The sequence below is a fragment of the Chlamydotis macqueenii genome, chromosome 5, assembly GCF_036417535.1.
Source record: "Chlamydotis macqueenii isolate bChlMac1 chromosome 5, bChlMac1.mat, whole genome shotgun sequence".
NCBI classification, from domain to species: domain Eukaryota; kingdom Metazoa; phylum Chordata; class Aves; order Otidiformes; family Otididae; genus Chlamydotis; species Chlamydotis macqueenii.
Window position 1 is genome coordinate 67,159,559 of NC_141560.1, and position 15,168 is coordinate 67,174,726.

Below are 15,168 nucleotides of genomic sequence, written 5' to 3' on the forward strand. Positions count from 1 at the left end.
CTCTCCTAAAGGGAAAAAGCAGAGTATCTGCTAGGCCTTTGGACAAAGCTGGGAAAGAAAATCGGCTCAGAAATCTTTGCCACCTTTTTCAGTATGAGACGAAAAAATTAACGGCGCTTCCTTAGTCTAGGCTAGCAAAAGCTCAGATGTGTTGAGGTATTCAAGTAAAACAAGATAAATGTGGGCAACTGAGAACTAACTTCTGTAATCTAAATGTGCAGTTATGAATGTACTGGGCTTTGGGTTTTTTTTTTTTGTGTGTGACACCTTTACTCCAAAAGGTGTACAGAAAATGAGATGGAAAACTTCTAATCTCCGACATAACTTGTGATCATAACTGAGTGTATTCACCTGAAGATTTTCATCTTTTTTCCCAACTGTTCCAGTTCTACCCAGTCTTTTGAGTTCAGGGAAACGCCAGTAGTCTGTTCTGAAGATAACACAGAGCCATATATTTTCCTTCCCCCAGTTAGATGACTACTGTTCCATGACCAAATGCAGACAGGCACCAGCATGCAATGGACGTGCTCTGGGACTCGCAATAGCAAACACAGCATTGTTTTCATGAATACACGTGTAAAAATGTTCTCATCCAATGATGCTATAAGCACCTGTTCTGGTCAGGGATGTGGCATTTCAGGACCCTGAAGGCCAGACGGGTTGTGTGATAGGTTGTGCCTGAAGGGCTTCCTGGGAAGAGGGAATTGGAAAGCAGGTGTTGAAGTACATTGGTGAGTCAAATCCAGCCCACAGCCAGAGGCTGGACACCCATATGTTGACAAATTTACTCATAAATGTCGCACTACTTATTTAAGTAAAATTATGCAAAAATACAACTGAGGACTCATATTATTTTAATTCTTGTTTTCTACAGTGGTCAACATATAGCAGTTTTATTTTCTTAAGTAAACGTTTTTAAAAACCAATGTCTTCTGTAACTCCTAATTTCGTCTACAAAATCATATATATTTCAAATTCACAAGGAATTCATTTTTGAAGCTTCTGGATGCACAGACCGTTGGAATTTTTGGCCTCTACTCTGTTAAATAGGCCCAGTTGGGCAAAAGCAGAGAAGCAATCATGCATGGATACACAATCAGATTTTTAAAGTATTGGCCAGGATATGCTTAACAGAAATACCATAAACCTGTAAAAGAGTTACAGCTATTCCTGGTAGCAACAGTAAAACTTCAAAAGCCTTTAGTCTACCCTTGTCCTATAATTTCATCTTCAGTTTTTCCTTTGTGTGTATTTCTCAGACAAAATGCTAACAGCAAAATCATTCCAGACATGTGTCTTCTATTAACTTGTTGAACTCAAGAAACTTATAACACTCCATTAGAATGATTTCCCCTCCTCCTAAGATCCTCTGCCACAAATCACACAGCAACTTTAAGCATTGCTTGCTTGTACCTGAAAATACTATAGTCCTGAAAAAAAAAAAAAAATCACTCTCCTTTTCAAAAAAGAGAAGTTTAATTCTGAACTGTGGCCCAGAGGCATTGCAGGCTTCTGCTCCGAATTATCGTACATGAATTTGATAGCCTGAGGTTGTGTTAGTTGAGATTGATTGAAACATCAGTTGAGTTTAATCCTGCTGCTTGGGAGAAAGGAATATAAATTGCAAGCAGAATGGTAGCCCTAAATGAGATGATCAATAAATAAGCTCTCCCAGAAATCTGAGGTATTACATTTCACATGAACTATGAACTTATTTAATAGAACCTGTGCTAAAATGACTATGATCCATATCAGGAGGGAATGATTAATATTTTTATGACATTTTATTAGAGTAAGCTTAAGTTCATTTTTCAAAACCGTGGTCACTCTTGCTATTTTTATATGGCTCCTTGAAAGTATTTCCTCAGAATGAATCCCATGAATTTTCTTTTGTGTGAATGGAATTGAGCCTTCTAGTTAAAAAATGATGAACAGTAATTAGGACATAAATTATTTAAAGGTCTTGTAGTTTAAGCAGACATAAAAACTGGCAGGCAATTAAATTCATGGTAAACTCTAGGGGATACTGGTGGAAACAGGTGGAAGCAAGTATTTTATGAGACCTGAGGACAAGCTTGAAGGCTCAGGAGATGGTGGCGCGTGGATGAAAACTGGCATTTTTCAATCTAATGCTGGCTTAACAAGATGTATAGGAAACCTTATTGCACTGGTGTGCATGTCCCCTGTGGGGCAGAGGGAGGCTAAAGCTCCTCATTTAGAGCTCCAGATGGGAACAGCCAGCCCCCTCTTTGAAAGCTTTCTCTGGCTTCCATCCCTTTATATGCATAAATATCTGTGGTGTGCATAGGCTTTGGAGAGCAGTTTCACAGCTACTGTGAAACCAAGCAGAGCAAAAAGCATTCTAACAAATGAGCAGAGCTTGCCAGCATCTATGAATTTAGTTAGTGGCGTAAATGCTAAGGGCTTTAATACATTGTACCTACCCTGCCCCCATAGAAGTGAGAAACGTAGGATAAGTAAATATGGCCAAAATCTCTCTGCTTAATGGAAAAAACCTACTTTTAAAATTTTCAACTACAAAAAAAAAAAGATTGTTTAATATTCATTTGCCTTTTTATGCTAGCATTATTCCAGTTAGTAAACAGCTTACCTAGAAAGGGATATGAGGTGGAAAACCTGCTATCATTTATAAATTTGTAGAATATATTTGTAGAATAATCTACATTTTTAAGAAAAGTGTGGCAATTATTTTGAATGGCAAATGTTTTTATTAGCTGTATGACCAGGCAGTGTGTACAAATCTACACATCGTTATTCTCCTTACATATGTTTTATATTTGTAGTAAGTAGCATGAACTCATAGGTGTGGTCAAACAAGCTGGTTTAACAAATGCACATGTAATCAGTATTTTCTTTGTACATTGAGAAGAAGTTTTCCTTTCATCACCTCATGCTACCTGCCTTTAATTATATGAGCAAGATGAAGACCCCCAAGAAATAACTACAAGACTATCGTGAGGCTATGCAATGATTTTCTTCAGGTTGCTGAATCTTTCTTGTTATTTTAATATAGCTCAAAACGTTACTGGTTGGTTGGTTTGTTTGTTTTTATCCTCTGAGCTTGGGACTGCCAAACAGCAAGACAGTCATCTAGTATAACATAGCCTGGATCTTATGGCTACCTCATGTGACAGCGTTTTTGAATGCGTTTTCAAGACTCTTCTGGAAATTAAAAGACATACCATGGACGTGTTACTCTCTTTGTGTGGCACTCTGTTTTTTCATTCTCCCAGCAGAGTGGAAATTGCAGCTTAATAATATATGTTTTCAATTGCTTCTCAGCAAACCATTCAATGAAGATGTAGACCAAAGATGGCCATTCTTTTCTGAGAAGCTGAAACACTTGAATGCTACACAGAAGACAGAAAATCCAGGCTGTGGAAAAAGTAAGGTTTCTGTAGTTATTCTTGTTCCATTTAGGGGAAAAGGAAAACCATCTCAATTTTGGAATTTCTAAAATGAAAATTCCAGAGAAAACATTTAAGATAGTTTGAAACATTTTGCTTCTACTCTTTGTGTAAGAAAACCAACAAATTTTCCATTCAGAAGTACCTAAACACGGTGCTCTATTCTTGACACCTCTTTTAATTTTTCAACTAAACGATATTTCAGTGAAATCAGAGTGTTTCAGCTTTTGGCAGAGAAGTGCATTGTTATGCAAAATATTTCAATTTAATATTTTCTAAACAACAGTTTCATTTTTGTTTAGTTTAGCTCTCCTTGCCAAAAATTCCCTTCTCTTTAATATCAGGACTCTGCTATTGGAAGCAAGCTGAAAAACCTTTGGCTTTGACTCCATAAAAAGGCTCTATGGAAGGTGTCTTCAATAGACAGCATTAATTTCTCTGTATTGTTTCTGCTTCTGTGCATACACAAAGCTGTAGTCCTGAAGCATCTGTGTATAACTCTTTGCAAATAGTGAACTTTTGCTTTGTAAAAATGTTTTACCAGTCCTGTCATTTCTACAGATGACAGTACATCAGACAGCCACACTGGTGGCAGACTTGGTCATAAATCACAGGCTTTAGACTTAGCTCTGCAACTGAACAAGTAAGCTGGATGGGTTCAGTTCTGGTTTCAGCGTGACCAAGAGGTGGAACTCTAATATATGTAGCCAATATGGCCTGAGCACATCCTTCTTGGGAAATTGTAAAAGGCACCACTGAAGTAACTATCTTTAATTGAACTGTCAGCGTTTTAGCAAAGGTATAACCATGCTTAGCAGTTTTGCTCAAGAACTAACTTCCTAATTCAGACAGTTCAGTGAGCATCACAAACTTTCATTTTTTTTTAAAAAAAAAAGGCCAATTTCAAGTCTTCATACGTATGGAAGAAAGCTGGACAGCATAATGTAATGACATTTTTATGGTCCAGAAAGCCAAAAGCAAAAAACCACAGCACAGGCAAAAAACTAATTATACTAAATTTTAATTCATCAAAATGATTTTTTCCCCCTAAACCATTAGATATTGAGGCCTGACTAATGTTTTGTGAATGTTGAAGATTAGATATTAAAAATCTGGATCCTGAACTCCTTTGAGTTCAAATCTTGCACTAAAATATAGTGATCCTTAATTTGGTGGGGGTGCTCAAACATAGGAATCCCTCATTTAGTAGAATTGCCCCAGTTCACTGCCAGGAGGCCTCTACACCTTTGGAGCCAGAGGTAGACTTGGCCCATGTGAAAACTCTGCTGTGTTGCACAGAATATGCTAACGCTATACATGTCATTACAGTAAAGTATGTTACAGCCTAAACATTTTTACAATAGGTTTCTTTCTGTTTTGAACAATTTAAAGAACATTAAAATCAATGGGGATGCATAGAATGACGAATTTTGGCCCTGTGTTATGGCGTGTACACATTGAATTGTACAATTTTGTGATGTAAAATAATACTGTAAGCTATTAGGGCACTGTTTTCTTTTTATAATCCAAGTCAGATTTCTGTACCGCAGAAACATACTTAAAAGCTCCAGAACCCCCTAAAGAACTGATTACTTTTAGGGCTTTGGAGAGCTTGTGCCCTTTAAATCCAGCCTTATTTCTTTAACCAAAGCTGGTTGTGTGTAACTGTTAGTAATAATAAACTATTTTGCATACCCAAGAAAAGCTTTTAGCTTGCATTACAGCTTAGCACAAAACACACAGTGCATAGCTGAGCGAAAGTAATCTTGCCACTAATGAAAACAATCCTATATTTGCCAGGAATACTAAAAAATAAAACCGATAGGCTTACCAGTAGTTTCTTTGCTGAAGAATAAAAATACACCTAAATACAGAGATGAATAATATATATTATTCCTGGGGAAAGAATTTCCCTTTTAGCTTTTAGATGTTATCCTAAATCTTAAGATACTGTTTTCAGAGTTGCACAGGGTATTTGGCTATTTCCTTTTTATTTCAATGGGAAATGAAAATATAGATCGCATAGGCCTGGATTTTCAAAGCACCTTGAGGGACTGTCTATTTTATTCAGGTTTCTTCTTCATCCTTAGGGAAGAAAATATTTTAAGTGAGTATGTCAGCAGAGGTGTCCACAGATACCACCATTTTGAAAGTATTTTTCTGTCCATGAGAGAGAAAGACATCATAAAAGTAGATAGTGGTGCCTAAAAAGGCTCGTCTGTAAATGAAACAGGTGGTCACTCTGTTGCCAAAGTTACTAGAGCCTATAACTGTGATTAGGACCCCACTACACTAGGTACTGTACATATAGTATAAAATAATCTGTATCTCCCCCCCCAAAACCCATAAAATCCCCATGGAAATGAAACATGACTGAAAGCATTACCATACTAACCTTACATGTGGGAAACTGAATGAACTGATGTGGAGGTTCTTAAAGTGCTATATATTAAAAATACCTTCGTATGGCTTGACCATTTGTTTCAATATCTACTTCGAGAATTTAAGGGTCATGTTAAAAAAATTATTTACCCCATGTTTTTAAAAAATAATTAGCAATTTTATTTCTATTTAATAGAAGTCTAGTAACTTTGAAGATCAGACTTCAGATTCTGTTGAACCTAATTCAATTTGATTTTCAGTTAGACTTAGAGACTACAGTGGCAAGGTGACCTTGACTCTCATAATGCCACACTTAGCAGATCCTGACTCCTTTACTTTGCCACTACATGGAAACCACAGCCAAAGTCCCCCAGGCTTGGCACAACACAAGTCAGGCTTAGTGATAATGTGGTGTGCAAAGGCTAGAGTACCGACCCAAGAACTGTAAAATGCCAAGAGGAAATCATGATGAGAAAGACATAGCTTGAACTGATCTCCTTTCCAGGAATTAAAAGGCTGTCAGGAATACTAGTCTCAGTTCAGTCCTGAACTCTCCCTGGGAATCAAGCATTTTAGCCTTTTCCTGAGGTGAGGCCAATCTTCTTTCAAGAGGTAGCAGAAGCAGGTGCTCCAAAATTTATCTGATAACTCAGTAGTACAAGAACTATTGTGAGCTACAGACTTGAATATAGCTCCCTCTTTTGTTTAACAAATGTTAACTTCTTCCCTGCTTCCTTTTCCCTCTCCCTTCTCTTCCTTTTCCCTCTCTCCCCACTTCCTCCTCCTTTCCCCCACTTCCTTCTATTTCTCTCTCCCTCCCTTCCTTCTGATTTTAGTCATCAGCCAGTAAAATACTGTAGAATAATACATTGTCAGTCCGTCCTGCCTAAAGCTGTCCCACACTGAGTTGAAAAATTAAATATTTATGGAGGTCTGCAAAAGAGGGAAGATATGTTTCAGACAAGGGAGAGACCCTGCAGCCTAGTGATAGCATTAAGTTAGGAAGGGTGAGATATGCTTCTTATTTCCAATTAATAAGTAATATAAAAGATGAATATTTTAGTAGAGCAGGTATTAGGAATCTGATCTCTCTTTTCCATGTGACACTGATTGTGTTGCTGTTTCTGGTTCTCATTTCTGGAGTAAATGAATTATATATAAACTATGTGTGAGAATTTGGATTTATTTATGTGTAAAGTGTTACACATGAGGAAGATTGTCCTAGCTTCATATATAGTATGATGGGCTCTGGGATGAGTGTTACCATTGAGGAACAAGGCATTGGAATCATAGTATAGATATGCATGCTGTGCCCAGTGCTCAGCAGAAGTCAAAAATAAAATCAAACATTAGGAGTTACTAGAATAGTAAAAAATAAAAGAGAAAATTGCATTAAACCATTGAATACATCCATAGTTTGCCGATGCCAGAAATACCGTGGACAGTTATGGTCCTCTGACCTCACAAAATATATACTAGAACTGGAAAAGATTGAGGTGAAAGGAATTCTAAAGAATGGAATGACTTCCACACAGAGGATGACTGCGTAGGCTAGTGATCTTCAACATGGAAATAAAGACGATTTAATCAAGACAGAAGTCTTCGAAATCATGAGTAGCATGGTGAGCTGCCATTTGTCTTTTCCAACATAAGAAATAAGGACAATCAAAATTAGGGCAGCAGGGGCTGACAGAAAACCTTACCAACCAAAAAAAAAAAAAAACCCACCAAAACCCCAAACAAGAAGAGAGTTGTGTTAGACCTGTGAAATTCATTGCTTTAGGACATTTTGTATGACAAAATATATTGTGTCAAGAGGTGACTAATAAGTATTTGGAAGAGAGATTCACTCAAGATTAATTAGTAGGCAAATACCAGCAGGCTTTGGGAATTTTCCAAGCTGAAAATTGTTGGAGGCTGGAAGAATATTAACAGGGAAAATACTGCAGATGCCTACCTTGCTTGTGCTCTTTCATAGGTGCTCACTTTTGTTTATTGTTTGAGTCAAAGCAGTAAGCTGTGGTCTGAACAAGTATGGCTATTCTTGTGGTGTTCTGTAATTCTTCCTTGCATGTGGGCCTGCTTCATCAGTAAAGATGGGTTAAAAGATTGTGCCCAGACCAAACCTTATTCCCTGATGACTAGACAAGTGTTCTGAGAGAACTGGAAACAAATGCCCTCTACAGAGGAGAAAGCATAGATATTCTGCATCACATTTGAATGACATTGGTAACATGCACAAGATCACACAGGAAGCCTATATCCTAACACAGAGCTCAATTTAAATCATCCAAATCCCAGAATAATTCTTTAGTCATCGCATGGCAGATTTTGTTAGTGATGATTCTGTGGAATCAATGACATAATTTTGATACCTGATAATTTTGTAGCCTGAAAGTTAACAACAGTAAGGGTAAAACATTCTGGCGTCCGCCCACATGTTCATTGAAATATGTACGTGTCAAATGATTCATCTTGATCCTCACAGACTTTTTGATATTCTTGAAAGTTAGAAAATGCATCTGGTTATTTAGAGAATAAAAACTTTTTTTCACGACCAGAAAACATACGGGGAAAAGAGAGAACGCATAAAGTTGTACCTGTCAATCTGAAACAGCAGTTGTGAAAAACTACCTGGTATTGCCATACTTGGTGTAGACCCGGAAGCCAAATAGAGACATAGATGTCAGCTCCAGGGTGCTAGCAGGCCCAGTTAACAGCATTGTAACAATCACTTGGTCAGTGACATTTGCAGCAACCCCGAGTCAGCCTAACGATTAATTCTTAACAATTCTGCCTCAGGAACTCACTGTAAAAGCAAACCAGAGACTGTTATATCTGTAACAGAATCTGACTTACTGAAAAAAAAAAAATAATATCATGTTGTGGAAGTGATGTTGAGAGGCCCACGTTAATAACAGTTCCCATAGGCAATTTTTGGACCTTTAAAAATAATCCTACACGTTGCAAGGACTAGAGATAAACTTGTGAATCCTCATATGTACTCTGCTGCTATTCAGATAACTGTGTTGCATACACACTTCCATGAAATGATCAAGCTTCATATTAAGTTTTCTTCTCCTCAACATCCGTGCAAAAAAAGTATTCCAGGATCTCATTGGTCAGATGATTAGACAATTGATATTGTAACTTTTATGAATTTTAAATGAGTTTGTACTTTAGGCTTTATCTTACACTGTCCCAGGCTTCAGCCACTCCTCAGATTCATGTTACCACTGAAGGATATTGAGATAAGTCCGGTTTGCAGATTTCTACAACTATAGAATATATTTAAAAACATCAGTAAGTGATGGATGGAGGATCCCATTTACCTTCTTTTTTTATACAGAAATATTTAATCACTTTCTCCCCACAGTCATTAGTACATTAATGTTAATTGTGGCTTATTTTAAAGTCTCAGTATGATAGTTATAATCTAAAGTATCTTTGGGATCTCTGTGGAGATCCTTAGATGTGTCTGTGTAGTCTGGCTGATAGGGAATTTTTTCCATTCTTTTAAGAATTAATTTTGCTCTAGGTGTAAACCAATTGCTGTCAAAATACAGAATCAACAGACAACTTAACAAAAAATATTTAAAACTTTCTGACATGCCTTCTGTTATTTTTTATCACTTGCCCACTAGCTCCTAGTTTAATCATAACCTTAATTTTTATTCTGATAAGTTGTGGCTCTCTATCTTTCCAAGAGCTAGAACAAAATCCGTTGTACTGATTGTATCTAACTGACAAATCAGTGACATTTCCTCTTTCTTCAGGGTTCGCAGTGTTGGAGTTCATATCAGAGGACCTCAAAACCTTCTTTTCTAGACTCTACTCAGATTTTGGGTCCATCATATATTCTAATATTCTCAAAATTACTATTGAACCTTACATTGTGATAATAAATAGTTTATTCTTTCTTCATCAACATCATTACACTCCATTTCTTTCTCAATATGCTTCATGGTAAAGAAATAAAAGGGGTAAACTCCCAGTGGTTCATTTTTGGTGTTTTTCAAGGGTAAAGCTGTTTTTCCACCTTGTCAACCAGCATTGACATTATGCAGTGATTTAGGAGGTGTTCTTTTTATGGACAATACTCTGGTGACAAACCAGAGCAGCAATGGCAGCAGCAGAAGCAGCTGAGGTGGTAGCATGTTTTTTAGTGGATGAAACAGAAGAACTTGCCGAACCTGTGAGAATGTGACCCATAGGAGAACTTGTTGCCAATGTTCTCTCTTTTATAACTTTTCTTTCTTTTTCATTATATTTGACATTTTCCTGAGACTGAGTTTTGTTAACTCTAAGTAGCTTATGGCAATGAACAGGAGAAATAGGGTCTGCTCTGATATAGAAAGCAGACAAAGAGAAAATGCAAAAAAAAAAAAAACCCTTTCAAAATTTGGAAAAAACATTTGTGAAGTGCTTATGACCCCTCCTTTTCTTCAGATGCTGGTAGATGCTGAAGTTCTCCATTCCTTGCACAGTTGCTTGTACACAGAATCAATGTCATTAATTTCTACCCCTTATTAGAGTCGTTTTATTTTTCTTTCTCTACCCTCACTTGAGAAAGACTACCAGTCTTGGCTTTCAACTTAGAAATCACCCACAGTCTCTCAGCTGGACACCACTACTATCTCTACAATCCATTTTGTGTTCATTTTTCCTTAAAATTAACTAAAAGTTGAGGAAAAGCAAAAAAAAAAACAAGCCAAAACTACTTATGTAACATTGGTTCCACTTAGAGAGGAAAAACAAAGTTTTCTTAGGCTTCTATGGTGATGGGATCCCGTCACCGTTGTTCTGAACTATGTGATGTGGCAGTAGATTCTGACAATAGATCTACTGACAATAGCAATAGATTCATGTGGAATGCACAAATGCAGTGTATAATGTTGTGATTAACCATGTAAGATTTTAGTAGCTTTTAAAATAGTTTTAATAATTTTCCTTTTTAAAATACATTCAAAATTACTATAGAGATGCTACTAGACCTTGAAAGGTCTAGGATGCAGGTTTCAGAGATGCATTCAAACATCAGATGTAGAGAGATGAGGTTAATTAATTAATTTGGCTGAGGAGCCAATGTCTTTTGGATTAAAAGGCAACCACTGGATCATCAGGAGAGCTCCACCAGATTACTTCTATTTTCAGTACTTTTAAATTTGTAATAAATCCTGATGGTAGACCGTAGTGGTAATATCACTTTAGCTTTTTTTTTTTTGTATTGAATTGTTTCTGTATGGTTGGTAAGGAAGAATAGGCCAGGCTTTTGTATCAAGCCAATCTTTCTATCTTTATTGTATGTCTGACCCAATGTGCAGAAAGATTCTGTGAAAAATCACTGTTGCAGGTTGTAATTGATGAGAAACAGAAAAAGAAGAAGCCCTGTTTGGCTCTATTGTGCAGAGAGCAGCAACAAGGATGCCTAATGGGCTTTGCTGCTCTGTGTGTTGCGAGCCACACAAAAACTCAGTAGTCACATTAGCGAAACAGGAAAAGTGATGAGGTAGACAGATATGCTATCTCCTTCATCTCCTTTCCTTGCTACCCCCACATATGTAAGCAAACATCTTTTAATGAAGCATTTTCTATTTCATCCATCCTTTCATGTCCTTCCCTAGTCACACACCAGGCATTGTTTTAGATTAACCTAAATGCAAACTTTAGAGACAAAGTTTTCTGATGAAAGAGAGATTGCTTCAGAGTTTAGAGAAGCTACTTCAAAAGCAAAAAGAGCTCTGTTCTCAGATGTAGAAGCTAAGGCAAGGGCATACTCCTTGAAATAGCTTGAAATGCTGTTTTCTATTTGAGTAACTGGAATATTTTCTTCAGGCATTGTTGTTTAGATTGTGACTGAAAACTAAACCACGTGCTTACCTAATTGAAGTTGTTATGTCCGTATTTGAAAAAAACCCAAACAAACCAGAATTTCAAAATCAGATTTATTCTGCTGTTTCTGTGTGATTGCATGAGTTTAATTTAATGCATACAGATACCTTCTTAGCATATCTATCCAGTGCTTTCAGGGCTATTATACATAGGAAACAATAAGTTCTTTTTGTTATGATTATTTACAAAGTATATGCAATACTGTTTGCACTGTACAAGAAAGTAATGCAGCTTCTGTCCTCAGGTTTTAAAATCTAATCAATAATTTGTGCCCACTGAGCTAGTTACAAGCAAAAGTGTTGTCACTGTTACAGTTGTCTAGACTGGGAAGTCTTGGCATGATCTTTTCTATGCTAATGGTTTCACACCTGATCTAATTTAAGACACACAGAACAAAGAAGTTTGTCTAAAATTTGTTATCTGTTATCTATGTGCGTCTATGGATGCTTCTTTAAGAAGATGTTCTGTATCTCTGCAACAGCTTATGATTTTCATGTGATGCAGGAATTGCCATGGTAACTACCTGTATGCATCTTTTACTGAGCAGCCGAGTGAGAGTGTAAGAAAGGCTGCGTGAGTTGTTGGCAACACAAGTTGCCCTTGGTTTGTGTAGCTCAGTCACTCACTCTGATAAAAGCATTGTCATTGTCTTAGGATAAAAGAATGCTTATGTTTTATACATTAAATCCAAAGGAGGCATATTTTATTGGAAAATTGGTTGGACGTCTTGTATATTTGTGATTTGTGGCACAGAGAAATATATTTGCTTAGGCTTAGGAATGAGTTCTTTTCCTCATCTGTCTCGATAAACTACTAAGCATTCTGTATTCCGTAAAATTTGTGCAGAAATGAACATATTTCTCAAAGGAAGGAATTCACAGATGGATATTGCTTGAGGAAAATATACAAGCAGTGTTTAAGGCTTTTTCAGAAATATGAATGCAGAAAATTCAGTAAAATAGAATTTCCTCACATAGGATTACTGTGCTTGCTCATGCATTTTTCTTTGAAATGCTGCATTTTGAGAGGTGTAGAACCTGAAACGCAGATGTAGGTTTTTAGGAGCTAACAGTTTTATTTAGAAATGTATATACCCCTAGTAATATTCTAGTGATCCTAAATTCTAATATCTTCCTCTGGAGTTCCTATGTGCCAGTGCTGCCGAGATAGACAGCAGCAGGATGTGGCATGTAATCTCATTCACTGGCACTTGCTCTGGTCCTTCAAGGAGCATTTGTTACTCATTCATTGCATGTCTGCAAAGCCAAGAAGCTCTAAGCAGTTTATTGAAGTGCCCAGTAAAATTTTGTTCCTTGCAATTTGCTGCTTAAAGGAGAACAATATAATTTTTTTTAAGTGGAAAAACAAGTTTGTGCCCTTGAAGGGAGCCTCCAAAAGGAGACAGAGAAATATTTTTTTCCCTGTCAAATTATTTAGAGCTCAACATGATGGCTTAGTTTTAAATCCTGTGAGTTGCTGAACATCTTCAGTGCCTACAGCCTGGTATTCCAGAAGTCCTGTTTATGGAAATGAGAGTAAGGAGTTGTTAAGTGTCATTCCAAGCAGTTTAGCTATGATTTCCAGACTCTGATGAGTCAGTGCTCTGTCCGAACCAAGAATTAAATTTTGCTGAAATTAATCAAAGTCCAGTCCAATTAATCCAAGTGTATCTGTATGTGTCTATTTTTTTCTTCTTCACCAAAAAAAAGGCAGCATAGTTCAATAGTACATTAGAGCTGGAAACTGCGTTCTGTTCCTAGCTCTGCCAGTGGCCTGCTGGGTAAATGTGTCCTGGTCCTTTCAGTTTGCTGTGCTTGGATTTTCCTACCTATAAGAGAGCATAATGCTTTCTTTTCTCTCTGAAGATCTCTTTGAGAACGCTCAGGTAACATATAAACAGTCAGTAGCTTTGCTGTCGTTATCATAAAACAAAATATTAGATCAGTTGTATTCTAGCCACATCTGTCTTCTTTGCTATCTGCTCTTCTTCCCACTATCATGGACCCGGACAAGCGAGATCGCTGGACCAGTACCTTTGCTGGTCTCTGAGCCTGGCACATTCCACATCCTATCTCTAAAATGTGTGCCAAATGACCGACCATTTCAGACAGCGGAGCAACTTGCGTAATGGAAAAGATCCCTAAGAAACAATTTCCAAAGGCAGTATACTGAAATAAGGACTACTTACATTTTTCTTGAATATTCCTTTGAGGAAAAACGTTATGATAAATGCTACATTCACAGTGATTTGTGCCTGTATTAGTGCTTGGTATCAGGATTATCACAATTTCGTATCTGCAACTTGAAAGAAATTAGAATAATAAAATTTAAATTGGCGAGGTTCCAGAGTTGCCACACCTGAACATAGAACAGTTGCCTCCATGCAAATTCCAAACTGACAGAGAGCAAAGAAAAGGAAAAAGGAAAAATATTAGATCTCTCTCAACTTTGAACAGAGAATTCTGACTTTAACAGTAAAATAGCTCTTGCTTCTAGTCTTACTCCTTGTCAACATCACAGTCTGCCAGCTGCCAGATTTAAAAGCCCCACAAGGCTGCATTATTTTCCAGTACCGAGACATCGACTGACGTCACTCTTTATATAAGACCACAATTAACTGAGTTTTCTCTTGAGTTGGTTCCAGTGATTAAATTAGTTACATTGACAGTCCCTGCTGTACACGGTAACTGGCTCTACTCAAGTGTCTCTAATACTTACCAACATATATTTCTTTTTCCAAACTTGCACTGAATTTTATTCAGAGAAAAAGATATTACTATTAATCCACTAATATTTATCTTCTTCTGCTCAAGTAGCCTTTCATATAGCTTTTGAAAGTTGCCAACTATGACCCTGAATTGTCAGGGGTCATGACGTTACGTGAAGTTTTTTGAGCGTCAAGTTACAAATGCTACGTGCTAATGCTTTAAGGAGAAACAGGAAGCTGGATGTGTCTGATGTTTTCTACAGTATCGATCATTCTCTGAGTGCTGCAGGGACCTCTTGGCAGGTTCAGAGTGATAGAAGAATGTTCCTCTGGATGTAAAAGCTTTTACTGAGTATCAGTATAAAATACTGCAAAAACTCATGCAAAAATATAATAAGAAATGCTGTTTAAATAGCAAATAAGCTAGAATTTCAAACATTTTAAAAAGCAAAATTTAAAATAGCTTTAGAGTTCTTAGCGATGTTGTCCTTGTGTACATTGTGTGTGCAAAAAGACTGCAAATATGTCAAATGATCCTTGAAAAATATTATCGTAAGTGTATAGAAAGATACACAAATTGAAATTTCAGAAGCATCTATAACACATGTATTTCCCAAATGCCAGGTGCTTAGTTAAAACGTTCTTTTAAGAATAATTATGTGTATTTACTCAATATCAGTAAAGGTAACTTTAAAAGGAAAAAGTAAAATTAAATTATATCGTGTGAGATTTTAGCAGACCTCTCCTTGTGAGGTGTCA